The sequence below is a fragment of the Pristiophorus japonicus genome, chromosome 8 (assembly GCF_044704955.1).
Source record: "Pristiophorus japonicus isolate sPriJap1 chromosome 8, sPriJap1.hap1, whole genome shotgun sequence".
Taxonomy (NCBI): Eukaryota; Metazoa; Chordata; class Chondrichthyes; family Pristiophoridae; genus Pristiophorus; species Pristiophorus japonicus.
Window position 1 is genome coordinate 178,947,444 of NC_091984.1, and position 11,620 is coordinate 178,959,063.

General features: G+C 44.1%; 1 long non-coding RNA gene across 1 annotated transcript; it reads right to left on the reverse strand.

Annotated features, from left to right (window-relative positions):
• Positions 1 to 9,968: 9,968 nt before the first annotated feature.
• Positions 9,969 to 11,408, reverse strand: LOC139268239 (uncharacterized). Its single transcript, XR_011593994.1, has 2 exons — positions 11,218 to 11,408; positions 9,969 to 11,045 (listed from the first exon to the last, which is right to left on the reverse strand). It is a non-coding gene; the product is annotated as an uncharacterized lncRNA (long non-coding RNA).
• Between the last annotated feature and the right edge of the window lie 212 nt (positions 11,409 to 11,620).

Sequence of the window (11,620 nt, forward strand, 5' to 3'; positions counted from 1 at the left end):
CTCGTGTCTGGCAGGCGAACTATGTGGCCTGCCCAGCGGAGCTGATCAACTGTGGTCAGTGCTTCAATGCTGGGGATGTTGGCCTGGACGAGGACGCTAATGTTTATGCGTCTGTCCTCCCAGGGGATTTGGAGGATCTTGCGGAGACATCGCTTGTGGTATTTCTCCAGCGACTTGAGGTGTCTAATGTATATGGTCCACGTCTCTGAGCCATACAGGAGTGTGGGTATTACTACGGCCCTGTAGACCATGAGCTTGGTGACAGTTTTGAGGGCCTAGTCTTCAAACACTCTTTTCCTCAGGCAGCCGAAGGCTGCATTGGTGCATTGGAGGTGGTGCTGGATCTCATCGTCAATGCCTGCTCTTGTTGATAGGAGGCTCCCGAGATAAGGGAAGTGGTCCATGTTGTCCAGGGCCACGCCGTGGATCTTGATGTCTGGGGGGGCAGTGCTGGACAGGCGAAGACAGCCAGGGATCGCAACGATATGCACATTACCCATGCCATGACAGGAGCTGACGACTGCTGGCTGAACCACCGCCTAATCCGATCCATCATTGTCATCAACATAGCCCCAAAGTGAAGGGGGCAGCAGAAGCAGTGTCACAAAAAAGTCAATGCCGGGCAACTTAAGGACCCAGCTAAGAGAGCCCTTTATAGTCAGCACCTCACAGCTAACCTGGCATGCCTTGATGACCCCGAGACTCAGAATGTCCATAGCGCTTGGTCTGCCCTCCAGGCCTCCATAACCAGTGCCTGCAAAGAGACGCTCGGCCACTCAACCAGGAAACATCAGGACTGGTTTGATGAGAATGATCAGGAGATTCAAGAGCGAGTAGATTGCAAGCGCAGGGCATTTCTGAGCCTTAAACAGCAACCCAACTCACTCGGGAGCAGCAAAGCGGCATTACAGATGGCTAAAGGCTAAGGTCCAACAAAAAACCCGGGACCTAAAGAACAGGTGCTGGATGGAGAAAGCTCAGGAGATACAGCAGCTGGCTGACAGACGTGATGTGCGAGAATTCTTCACCGCAGTCAAGGCCACATATGGACCAAACTCCCAAGGCCTCACCCCACTCCTGGCCAAGAACGGGGAAACACTCATCAAGGACACCGAGGCAGTCAGGGCCCGCTGGAAGGAACACTTCGAAAATCTCCTCAATCGAGACTCTGCCTTTGACTCGAGTGTTCTCGACTCCATTCCACAGCATGCTACCTGCCACCACCTCAGTGAGACCCCAACACTGCACGAGGTAGAAAAAGCCATAAGACAGCTTAAAAACAACAAGGTTACGGGAGCGGATGGAATCCCTACTGAGGCACTGAAGTATGGTGGAGAGGCACTACTGACGCGAATACATAACCTCATCTCTCTCATCTGAAGGGAGGAATGCATGCAGGGAGACCTTAGAGATGCAGTGATCATGATCATTTTTAAAAAAGGGGACAAGTCCGACTGCGGCAACTACAGAGGAATCTCCCTGCTATCAACCACCGGGAAAGTCGTCGCTAGATTCATCCTCAACCGTCTTCTCCCCGTGGCCGAGGAGTCAGTTGATTTAACATCCAGCCATCCAGATCCACCATGTGGATTACCATTTCAGCACTTAATCTGGCCTATTTCAGCCAGCTCCACTTATTAAGCAAGGCTACAATCTAATAAATACGTGAATTTCATTTCTGGTACACCCATAATGTACTGGCAAGTGTGGTACTTTGTTGCAGAGGTAACTAGGAAATGTCGATCGACCTAAAGATAGATTCGGGAGAAAGTGATAGTGATAAGAGGAAGACCTGAATCTGAAAAGAAAAAGAACATCATTTCAAACATATTTTTCTCTTGGTAAGTGTATCAGGGATTTAAGGGAGAAAAATTAGTAGCCGCCACGAGAGTTGCCAGTCACTTGGGTTAATGGCCGCTGAAAATGGACGAAGTGAAACTAGAGAAAAATTTGTGCTAGGGGCTAAAGATTTTTAGCCTAGTGCTAACTAACCATGTGACACCCTCTTAGTGGCATTACTGCAGGCATAGGAGTCGAAGTTCCCATCCTGCAGCAGCGTTCCAGCTTCTAACTGCCTCTGGAATCGAGACTATAGAGTTTGCTGGGGATTGTGGGAAAAAAGGGTAATGCATTAAAAGGGCAATGCGCTCTGAACTAATAACAATTAAAATGAAGTGAAAAAAATGCAGTTTTCAGCCCTTAATGCCTCTAAAAAATTAACATTAAAAAGTCCCAAATGGGAGTCTTCAGCACTTAAAGCTGAATTGCCTTTCGAATGTCAAAACTAGGGAAAAGCGCTTTTGGAAAATGTCTCAGCAGGCCAGGGAAGGGCTCCCAGGGTCTCACACGCAACACCCCAGCTTTGTGCGAGGGGTCAACACTGCAAGAGAGGTCCTCTATCCACAGGGGCCAGAAGGCTCTCCAGAAAGAACGATGTGGGGCCACATCACCGAGGCCATCACTGTAAGCGGTGTCACCCCCAACAAATGAAGCTTGCCCAGCCAGTGGTTGGTCAAGAAGAGGGAGAGGGTGGAGGAGAAGGAGGACCATTACTCAGTTTGACACTCTCAGCCACCAGCTTCTGAAGGTCGACCAGCAAGGCCATTTGCAGTGACCCCCACTGAAAGTCAGCAGCCTTCCACCAGCCACTGGGGTAGAACTGCGTGACATCTGTAGAACAGGCAAAGGCACACACAAGACAGTCACTAAGATAATACATCAGGGTGATGAGTTGATTTGTTGATGTCATATTAACTGGATAGATGTATAAAATTGGATTGGAAAGTTTGTTTTGTGGTGGCTTTTATTTCAGCATCACGGCCAAGAGGAAGCTCTGATGGTCAGTAATGGAGGAAAGGTAAGATGTGGGATTAATGTTGAAAGGGGAATTGGGGTTGTGGTCACTGGGACCACAGGCGGATGATCCCATCTGAATATCCTGGTTCGAAAAGTGCTGTCTGGGTTGAATCCTTCCTTCTGTTTCCTCCTCTTCTGCGGATGCTGCAAATCTGAAATGACAGCATAAAATGCTGGAAATACTCAGCAGGTCAGGCAGCATCTTGACCCGAGATGTGAACTCTGTTTCTCTCTCCACAGAAGTTGCCTGACCTGTTGAGTAATTTCAGCATTTTCTTCTCAGAAGCCTTCCTTTACCATCTGAGGTCTTTGAAGCAGCCAGCAGCTTAACAAGTTACATATTTAAAAAAAACTTTTAACATCTATTGCATCAAAATTGAAAAAAAAAAGTCCAAAAGCTTACATGCAAATTACCTGAACGATGTGTGCATACCTTTAAGAGATACTGACAGCACCTCTGTGAGTCTGCTTGCACACTGGGTTTACCTGGCAAGCTTAGGACCCAGCTCTGAACTCAGCACAAAGGTCCAAGTACACCGTGGTGATGATTAGTCGGCGTGCACCTCTCATTTAAATCTGCAGGGCGATGGATTTTAGCGGAAGCGCTGCCGAGCCTAGGAAAATGGAGGGTGCCTTGGGACCCGTCATCCAGCTGGTAAAAAAGTGGCAGCCACCCTCTTTTTGTGATTTTTTTTTTGTTGCCGGCAACAGGTGGTGTAAGGCCTCTGAATTTTTAGCCCATGGTTTTTAGGTAAGAGTATCAAGGGATATGGAACAAAGATTGGTAAATTGAGTTGATGTATAGATCAGCCATGATCTAATTGAACAGCAGAATTCAGGCTTGAGGGGCACAATAGCCTACTCCTGTTCCGAGTTAACTGACTTGGAGGTTGAGCAAACATAGTTTTGCAACCCCTCCAATGATAGTCTTGTTCCGGAGCCCCACAGAGCCAGTTTATACAAATTCTATCACTATAATAATGGAAGTAAGATCCACAGGGAACATTAAGATGTAGCACTGATACTATGTTGGGATACCATTTGATATCCCAGCCATCATTGATTACTTCATTATAAATTTAGCACCTATAATATAAGGCACTCTAGATTGCCTGGGACTTCTTTGATGCTTAGCTGAAAGTTAACATGCAGATACAGCAAGCAATTAAGAAAGCGAATGGTATGTAGGCCTTTATTACGAGGATTTGAGTATAAGAGTAAAGACATCTTCCTGCAATTATATAGGGCCCTGGTGAGACCATACCTGGAGTAGTGTGTACAGTTTTGGTCTCTTTACCTAAGGAAGGATATACTTGCCATTGAGGGAGGGAAAGTTCACCAGACTGATTCCTGGGATGGGGGGGATTGTCCAATGATGAGAGCTTGAGTAGATTGGGTCTATATTCTCTAAAGTTTAGAACAATGAGAGGCGATTTCATTGAAATATACAAAATTCTTACAGGGCTTGACAGGGTAGATGCAGGGGGAATGTTTCCCCTGGCTGGGGAGTCTAGAACCAGGGGTCACAGTATCAGAATAAGGGGTCGGCCATTCAGGACTGAGATGAGGAGAAATTTCTTATCAGAGGGTGGTGATACTTTGGAATTCTCTACCCCAGAAGACAGTGGAGACTCAGTCATTGAGTATATTCAAGACAGAGATTGATAGATTTTTGGATATTAAGGGAATCAAGGGATATGGGGATAGTGCAGGAAAGTAGAGTTGAGGTAAAAGATCAGCCATGATCTCATTGAATGACAGAGCAGGTTTAAGGAGCCAAATGGCCTACTCCTGCTATTTCTTATGTTAACTCACAAACTTTTGGGAGATGTAAAATTTGGAACTATTAAATTCCTTGTGTTCCTACCTTTTATAGTCTGTCCATAACTGGAGAACATTTGATGAAAAAGAGAAGAAAACCCCATAAAAAGTGACCTCAAAGATTTAAGGAGGAGGGGTATTGGAATCTAAAAGGAGGGGAAGATACAAAATTAGAGAGGAAAAAAAAGAACAACTGCAGCCCCTTAAATATAAAAGAGGAAAGATAGAGGGAAAAGAAACATAAATGGCAGAAATACTCTTCTCTCAAATATCTCACCTTATCTCCTGAACGGGATTAAACCTAAAGCTTTCTTGAGCTTGATGGCTCAGTTCCATACTTGCCGGTGCACTTACCAATTAACTCATTTGGGGAGAATTGTAGCAGAAATGTCAAATGATTTTTGTAATCATTTTGACAATAGAAACCATCTTTTCCAGTAGTTTCAGGATTAGGAGATGCACCTTAGCTTGTGGAGAAAGTAAACATTTATAGTCAATTAGATTTTAATAAACTGAAGTGCTTCAATATTTATAACAAGGCTTAGGGAAAATTCCTTTGGAAAATGAAGATTTTTATAGGTCACTAAATACAGGGGTGATAATAGATGAATGGAAAATAATTAATGCCCCAATTGTTTTTCACAGGTTAAGAACATGATCCTGAAACGTATAGCTCTGTTAGCTTGATATCTGTACTGGAAAAATATTAAGTCTATTTTAAGGGAAGCAATTTAAGTTACTGAGGAAAGACAATAATTCCAAAGCTATACGAGTTTATGAAAGCTAGCTTCATTATCAAGTTTAATGGAAGCCTTTTCTTTAACATCAGAGGTTCTAATAGAATGTAACTGGAAAGAACTACAATAAAGGTTGATGTTTCACAAAATTGACCGTTATGGTTGCTGAGAATGTACTTGGCTCAAATGAACCACAGATTTTTCACAGCCCAGTGATAATGCAAGAATCTTAATTCAGCATATGATGGTTAAATCTGTGTTTAAATGTTAATGCACAAGGGAGAGAGCTCAGGGAGAAGCCGTGAGACAAACTTTCCCTCAAATTCTGTGCTGGGCCAGGTCTTCAAGATTCGTACTCTTGTTGAATGATCTTTATCACTTTCTTGCCCAGGCCAGAGTAGAAAGTTAAACCAAATCAAGTAGCTGAATGTTTTAATTGAAGAGTGTGCAACCTTTGTAGCTAGGTGGACAAGATTGTATCAATTTTTTATTGATCAAATTATTGACTCAGCCGTTTCAGTGATGAAGATAACACTGCTTTTATCCATCCACTGTCCAATTCTGTCTGCATTGATTCAGTTGCTGCTTGTCCTTCAGTCGAAGAGTTATGTAGAGGGTAGTGTCATCAACAATGATATAACTTTTGATGACATACACATATCATTGTCAAAATGAGAAAGCGTGTGGTTAAACAGATGCCTTGTGAGGACCCCTTGCTTATGTGTGGTAAGAAAATGAATGCCAATTTATCATCACCTGATCGTTGCATCCTTTGAAGAAGTTGCACATTGAGTTCAGTAGCTCACCATTTACATCTCAGGAAGTCACCTTCTCAATGAGATAATCAAGATACAACAGAATTGAATGATGATGATGTGGCAGATGTTATGGATCATTAATAAGTTACCTTGGAATAATCAACTGATAAAAAGTGACATTTTTGAGGAAGAGGAAAACATATTCAGAAGGGACAATAAATTGACTCAATAATAGGAAACAAAGGATAGTTAGCAATGATAGTGTGATGTATGCAACCCTATGTAACCAGTTTTATACCGCCACCAGAGGGCGTACCTGTTGGAGTCCCAAGGGATCACAGCATCCCTTGGGAGCACTGTATATAAGCAGGTCTCCCATGCTGTACCAGCACGCTGGAGTTAGAATAAAGGAACTAAGGTCACACTTACTCACGTCTACAGTACTCAGTTACATTACTTTATTATGAACATAACAGTGTTTCTAATTGAAGATCTGCGATCTGTAGAGTACCCCAAGGATCAAGGCCAGGACCTGTGTTGCCTACAATATAGAGTGACCTCTGTGAAGCTACTGGAAGTAGATTTTCTAAGTTTACAGAACACACAAAATTGTGCAGAAAAGGTCAGCATTCAGAGAGCTCTACAGAGACTTAGCAGCTCAGTGGGAAAAAAAAGTGTGATACTGTGAAATGCATATTGGAAAGAAAAACATTGACTAGTCTACAGTACTCAGTTACATTACTTTATTATGAACATAACAACTGGTGCCGAGATAACGAACCATCACGTGAAAATGCAGAGAACTGTTGGTATCCTGGAGAAATTCTCAGAAGGGGACGATTGGGAGGCCTTCGTGGAGCGACTCGACCAATACTTCGTGGCCATCGAGCTGGAAGGGGACAAGAACGCTGCCAAACGAAGACCGATCCTCCTCACCGTCTGCGGGGCAACAACCTATGGCCTCATGAAGAATCTTCTCGCTCCGGTGAAACCAACAGCCAAATCATATGAAGAACTGTGTACGCTGGTCCGGGAGCACCTAAATTCGAAGGGAGAATTCTGATGGCAAGGTATCGATTTTACACATGTCAACGGTCTGAAGGCCAGGAAGTGGCAAGCTACGTCGCCGAACTAAGGTGCCTTGCAGGACATTGCGAATTCGATGAATTCCTGGAACAAATGCTCAGAGACTTTTTTGTGCTTGGCATTGGCCATGAGGTTATCCTTCGCAAACGACTGACTGTTGAAACACCAAACTTGAGCAAAGCCATAACAATAGCCCAGGTATTTATGTCCACCAGCATTAACACCAAACAAATTTCATAGCATAAAGAGGTTTCGCCAAGTACTGTACACAAAGTAACGTCGTTTTCAGGCAGGAATGCATATGACAGAACATGCACGCCTGCAGCTGCAGGACCTCAGATGACCCAGAGTCCGCCATCAAGCGTTAATGCGAGACAATTGACACCTTGTTGGCGCTGCGGAGGCGATCATCGAGTCCATCAATGTCGCTTCAAACACTATGCGTGCAAATGCTGTGGAAAAATGGAACACCTCCAGCGAGTGTGCAGACGAGCTGCAAACCCTGCAAATTACCACATTGCAGAGGAAGATCAATCCATGGTGGATCAGGCTCAACTAGAGTCTCGAACCGAGGAGGCAGAAGTGTAAGAGGTACACACCTTCACCACAAAATGTCCACCGATCATGTTAAAAGTTGAACTGAACGGAATTCCAGTATCCATGGAACTGGACACAGGTGTGAGTCAGTCTATCCTGAGCAAAAAGGCCTTTGACAGGCTGTGGTGCAACAAGGCACACAGGCCCAAGGTGAGACCTATTCACACCAAGCTGAGAACTTACACTAAGGAGCTGATCCTGTAATTGGCAGCGCAGCAATAAAAGTCTCCTATGATAGAGCAGTGCACAAACTCCCACTATGGATTGTAACAGGAGATGGCCCCATACTGTTCGGCAGAAGCTGGCTGGGAAAAATCCGCTGGTACTGGGACAACATCCGAGCTCTCTCGTCGTCGATGACGCCTCATGTGCCCAGGTTCTGGGCAAGTTTCCGTCGTTATTTGAGCCAGGCATCGGAAGTAATGATGAAAGCTATAGCCAGATCCCATGTGAGGTGGCCCGGCATTGACTCAGATTTGGAGTCTTGCGTGCGCCAATACAACACTTGCTCTCAACTGAGCAATGCACCCAGGGAGGCACTGCTAAGTTTGTGGTCATGGCCCTCCAAACCATGGTCTAGGATCCACGTTGACTTTGCTGGCCTATTTCTGGGCAAAATATTTTTGGTTGTTGTGGATGCTTATTCAAAATGGATTGAATATGTAATAATGTCTGTGAACACGTCCACTGCTACCATTGAAAGCCTACAAGCCATGTTTGCCATGCACGGCCTGCCTGATATCCTTGTCAGCAACAATAAGCCGTGCTTAACCAGTGCTGAATTCAAGGAATTCATGACCCGCAATGGGATCAAGCACATCACATCTGCCCCATTCAAGCCCGCATCCAATGGCCAGGCTGACCGGGCAGTCCAAACCATCAAGCAAAACTTGAAACACATGTCGGAAGGCTCCCCGCAGACCTGCCTGTCCCGAGTCCTATTCAGCTACCACACCAGACCCCACTCGCTCACCGAGGTTCCCCCAGCCGAGCTGCTCATGAAAAGGGCACTCAGAACAAGGCTCTCTCTTGTCCACCCTGATCTCCATGATCACGTTGAGGACAGGCAGTATCAACAAAGCATGTACCATGATCACGCAAATTTGTCACGTGATATTAAAGTCAATGTCCCTGTATTTGTACTCAACTATGGACATAGTCCCAAATGGCTTGCTGGCACTGTCATAGCCAAAGAAGGCAGTCGCGTATTTCAGGTCAAACTCGCAAATGGACTAACTTGCAGAAAGCATTTGGACCAAACCAAACTGTGATTCACAGACATCCACGAGCAACCCAAAGAGGACACCACCAATTTCGACCCTCTGACACACACACAAGTGGCAACCGACATCACGGTTGACCACGAAGCTGAACTCGCCATCCCCAGCAGCCCAACAAGGCCAGCTGTATAGCAGCCCAGCGAAGAACCAACCAACTCACCTACACTTGCATTTGTACCAAGATGATCGACTAGGGAGTGAAAGGCCCCAGATCGTCTCACCTTGTAAATAAGTGTACTATTGACTTTGGGAGAGAGTGATGTTATGTATGTAACCCTATGTAACCAGTATTATACCACCACCAGAGGGCATACCTGTTGGAGTCCCAAGGGATCACAGCATCCCTTGGGAGCACTATATAAAAGCAGGCCTCCCATGCTGTCCCAGCACTCGAGTTAGAATAAAGGAACTAAGGTCACACTTACACATGTCTACAGTACTCAGTTACATTATTTTATTCTGAACATAACAGATAGTGTTTCTAATTAAAGATCTGCGATCTGTAGAGTACCCCAAGGATCAAGGCCAGGACTTCTGTTGCCTACATATATTTAGAGTGACCTCTGTGAAGCTACTGGAAGTAGATTTTCTAAGTTTGCAGAGCACATAAAATTGTGCAGAAAAGATCAGCATCCAGAGAGTTCTACAGAGACTTAGCAGCTCAGTGGGAAAAAAATGTGTGATACTGTGAAATGCATATTGGAAAGAAAAACATTGATTAGAATAGAAAGAGTATACCATTAAATATGTCATGAAAATCCTGAGATGTACAAATGTCATCATGTATGGCAGCAATTACAAAGTCAAATAAAATATAAGGAGATTTATAAATATAAATCCAAAGATTTAAAACTCTTTAATGTGAGAGCACATAGAGAATTTGATTCAGTTAAAGTTACTATAATTACAAAATGACATGGGGTTCGTTAAAGAATTCAGAGAAAGGAGACAAAGATTACATTGTTTACCTAGTATTTGCTGCACTTAAACAAGCTATTCAGCCCAGCAGGTATATGCCGCTGTTTATGCTCCACACAAGCTTCCTCCCACCTTATTTCATCTCACTCTATCAGCATAATCTTCTATTCCTATCTCCCTCATGTACTTATCTTGCTTCCCCTTAAATACATCTAGGCTATTTGCCTCAATTACTCCATGTGATAGCAGATTCTCCATTCTCACCACTCTCTCAGTAAAGATGACTCCAAGTTTTAGATCACTCAGCCAAATAGAAGCTGGATCTGTTATTATTGGAAGAAGAAAGTGAATAATATGGATGTTGAGGAGGATTTTTTTTGCAAAACTAGGAAAGAAAATGCAAAAAATAAGAGCATAAAATAAGGAAGATGTAAGCAGCGTTCCCATTAAGCTGTGCGGCCATGCAGCAGTCTGGAGGTCCCGCACAGGCCGCTCACCAGCTTTTCAATGGGACTAGCCACGTATACGTGAAGATTTGAATGGGCCATGCAGCCAGTTTTTAAAAAATACAGCAAACATTGGATATAAGCTAAACTTAACTATTTCATGCTTAGTAATTTACTCATGGAATTGACCACAATTTAATTCAATAATTGCTGAATCAGATTTCACATTTTGGTGCTGGTTTTTAAAAGGTAGAGAGCAAAAATCCAGGATGATCTCAGGTGACCAATATTCAAACTTAAGTTGTCTCAGAACAGACCAGTTTGGATAGATTTGGAAAGTGGATAGCCATCTCCAGTTTTCTGTATCTGATTGGCCGCCTCTGTGTCTCTCTCTCTCTGTTGAATGTCTGATTTGCTCGCAGTTTTCTATTTGTAAGCAATAGTTTTTTTCCTCTACTTTGGGTGTCCGATTACAGACGTACCAAGACTCAGTTGGAAACTTCCTCATTTTTGGATTAAGAATGTAAACTATTTCAATGTATCTCACTGAAAAATAAACATAAATGCATTATTTCCTTCCCCTCCTCAGCGTTGACAGTATCATTGGTAATTGACATTGAAGTCCCTGGAAAGGAAAATCAGGCGGTGTGTATAATGGGCGGACGACCCGCAACGACCAGTTTTCCGCCCACACCCATAGTGAAAATTACCCCCTTACCTCTGAGCATGATCTCTATTTTTAATGGATTTGCAGCCTGCCTCACTCTTTCTTAGCAGAACTCTTAGTCTTAACATGTCCCTGCGTTGGCAGTTGTGCTAATTGCCTCTCTGTTCTCTCTGTCTAGTTGTTGTTTTGATGTGTTTGTTTTTCCTCCAGTTGTTCATCTGATTTTTTTTCCTGCCCGTGCATTCACCTGATTGGCTCATTGTGCCTGCGTTATGTCTCTGATTGGTTTTCCCCGACACTTCCTTTACACCTGATTGATTCTGTGGCTCGTCCCTTTTCGGCCGTTGATTGGCTCGCAGGGTCGGTATCGCACCTATGATTGGCTGATGCGGGATGTGTCATATGCCCGATTGGTTCCGTTTCCAGCGCTCGCACGCGATAGGCTCCCTGTGTG